The sequence below is a fragment of the Solanum tuberosum genome, unplaced genomic scaffold (assembly GCF_000226075.1).
Source record: "Solanum tuberosum cultivar DM 1-3 516 R44 unplaced genomic scaffold, SolTub_3.0 scf00337, whole genome shotgun sequence".
In the NCBI taxonomy this organism is placed as follows: Eukaryota; Viridiplantae; Streptophyta; class Magnoliopsida; order Solanales; family Solanaceae; genus Solanum; species Solanum tuberosum.
In genome coordinates, this window is record NW_006239266.1 from 504,865 (window position 1) to 508,422 (window position 3,558).

Below are 3,558 nucleotides of genomic sequence, written 5' to 3' on the forward strand. Positions count from 1 at the left end.
TATTCATAATTGATTAAATTCATATTAGATCATTATCTGGTAACCTATATACTTGAGATCCTGCATTTATAGAAGCCCTAATCCAACGGTGGCTCCCTAAAGTTGGTACTATGTTTCACTTAGACATCTTAACTGAGCGATGTTCATTTTAAACACCTTAGGTAGAGTTTCGTTGTGTCATTTTGATACTTTTTGCTGACATGTCATGATGAGTGTAACACACTCATTAACTGCGCGCTAGAGATTTATTCAGCCAATTTTTTTTCTTCTTCCCCATTTCTTCAACCACCATTTTCTCAAATTTAAACTTCTTCCATGGTGAAATAAATTCGATGATGCCGCAAATGAAAAATCTAATTTCTAACGTCAGAGATTTTTGCCAAGCTTAAATTTCTTTTCTTATTTATTGCCTTTCTTCCTCCTCGATTTAATTTGAGAAAAAAGGACCGAAATTTGGAGAAAAAAAACTTGAAAAGTTGGAGATGAATAAGAACTCACTAAGAAAATGAGATAATCCCCATTAAAAAAAACATAACAATCTGATGTGAAATGAACACGTACACATCTGTACTTTTAAAATTTCACTAGATCTTAGATTTTTCTTTTAGCAATAAAATCTGTGTAACTACATTTAATTGTAAGAATTTGAATTACACAAATTTAGTAAAATTATATCATAGAAAGATTAAACAATTTTTAAGTAAAAGAGATAGATACAGATTTGGGTATATAGCGAAGAAGATTAAGGGATGTATGCTTGTTGGATAAGACCATGGGATGGGGAGGGCGGAGATGCTTCTCCTAAGCAGATTTTTTACCCCAAAAATGCCATGTGTCATCAACTCATTGGTCATCTTTTTTTTTTTTATATATATTTGAAAGTTTATTATTTAAGAATTATTTTGTACTTCATTTAATTTGACACTTTACACTTCATTCGCAAGTGAAATTCACACACATCATATTTTTGCTGATTGTATAAAAAGTGTTAAAGTGGCACAATTGAGTTTTACAGAAAGTGCTTAAAATGAATAAAGTCTAATTGAGATGTCTAAGTGAAACTTGTGCCAATTTTAGGGGGCAACCGATGGGTTAGACCTTTATAGAAATGCAACATCCTCAGACATTGAAACAAATAGATAAGTGAGAATGCTTAAATAAATGCATATTTATAAGAGATAAACAACTATAGAGTATAGACAAATGAATATAAAAAAAACTCGTCTGAAATTACAATTTATTGAGTAGTCTTATTAGCCCTGTGTGCAATGTTTAGGTTGTTACTTGGCATGTGAGCAAGTGATAGATTTACATAAGGGGTTAAAAATGAGCCCAATTATAAGTAATTAGTTAACTTGTCTATAATTTTAAAGGTTTGGATTAAAGATAATTTGAATTGGGTTCAATTTCAACTCATTCAAGTCTTAACTCATTTTAAGACAATTCTTAATTGAGCCTAATTTAATCTCCAATTTCAACCCATTTTAAGATTTTTTATTTGCATTGGTATAATGTTTGTTCCTATATTAAAAGTATGAATTACTATTTATTTTATATCTTTTAGGATTTATCTATCAATTTGTAACTTCTTTTTAAAAAAATTTCTTGAGTTGAAATTCACATTGTGGTTAAAGTTAAAAAACTGTATGTTAAATAAAATTAGGGCAAACTACATAAATCCCACTAGTTTAGGTCTTAATTACTAAGCTTCCCGATAGTTTCAAATATTACTTCATCTACCATATTTTGTGCTTAGGATACATGAGTCTGAATATGCGAGATACATGTATCCGCCGAATTTTGAAATCGAGATACATATTTTATTTGTTTAAATTAATTAGTAACTGAGATACATATTTTATTTGTTTAAATTAATTAGTTGTAACTGATTTCCATAATTAGAGGAGTATCATTACTCGAGAGATATATGTATCCATCGATTTTAAAAATCGAGATACACGATTTGTTACTTTGAATTAAAGGGGTGTAACTTATTTCCTTAATAATTAAAGGATTAAATGATAAATAATTAACAACCCATTTACAGGATCCTTGCGTATCAACTTTAACAAGTTTTCCTAAAATAATAAATCATAATAATTTTGCAATTGTAAACTTCATCTTCTTCATCAATTCCTTTCTTTGTATCTTAAAGTTTAGAATATTTCGGCTTTGAGATACATGTATCATTACTCGCGAGATACATGTATCCATCAGTTTTACAAGTCGAGATACACGATTTATTACTTTGAATTAAAAGTGTGTAACTAATTTCCTTAATTAAAGAATTAATTGATGAATAATTAACAATCCAAACGGATTTACAGAATCTTTGCATATTAACTCTAACAAGTTTTCTAAAATAACGAAATCATAAACCATAGTAATTTTGTAATTGTAAACTTCCTCTTCTTCATCAATTCCTTCATTTGTCTTTTAAAGTTTCGACTTGAACGTTGGCGGAAGAAGACCCTGCAATGACAAAACCCTAATTTGTAAAAGTTTATAAAATTAAATTTTATACCAATATGAACTCGATCTCAGATACATGAACGAGATGTAAACCAAGATACATAAGAATAAAAAAAAACAAAAAATTACCTCAATGATACAACATTGTGTTGAAGAAACCTTGAACTTCTTCTGGATGGTATTGGTCATCTGAAAGAAGCTAATTAAGAACTAACTTGAAGAAAAGATGTATGACCATGACGATATATGGATATGTTTTTGTATAATGCTAATTATCAAGATTTAGTTTTGAATTTGGGACATGCAAACATGTATTGAGAGGATTAAGGATGAGATAGAGTAAAGTGGAGTGAGTCATAACCCAACCCGATTTTTAGCCCATTTGACCCCAAAGTAAACATGAACGGATCAAGACCCAACCTAATTTCTATTTCAACACATTCTAGTATCTCCAATTTTATCCCAACCCAACCATTTAACACCTTTAAATTTACCTGATTCAATAGAAGAGTATGATTTTTTAATTTTTTTTTTATTAAGATTCCACCATTCTATTTTAATTAAAACTTTTTGAGGGAAGTACAAGATATTGCATATTGATCGTACCATCACTAATGTGGAGAGTTTCTTAACGGCGAGTGTTGTTATACAGAACAACAAATTAAATCTATGATACGTAAGAGAGTCTTTGCAAGTTGAAATCCTATTAAAGCATAAGTGATTTCTCTCCGGTAACCATCCTTGATCCTCTTAATAGAATTCTCAAACTCTTTTACTGAAATTCTCCACTGGTTCTTCTAAAATGGATAACAGTCAGAAACCAGCAACTGATGTTGAAGTTTTGAGTTCCCGTATCAATTTCCATGGCCACTTTTCATGTGTTGCCCTCTCCGCATTGTCTAATAGTGCGGTAATCTTATCAAATGGAAGATAGCTCAGGAAACTCCTCCTGTAAAAATACTGTGTCCTGACCAAATGTATTGCCAATTCCCTGCTTTGAGGCAAGTGTTGAGACTTGAAATCTTCTCATACATTTTAAATTTTTTCATTAATTTTTTTTAAAAAAAAATTACCACCCCACCCCCC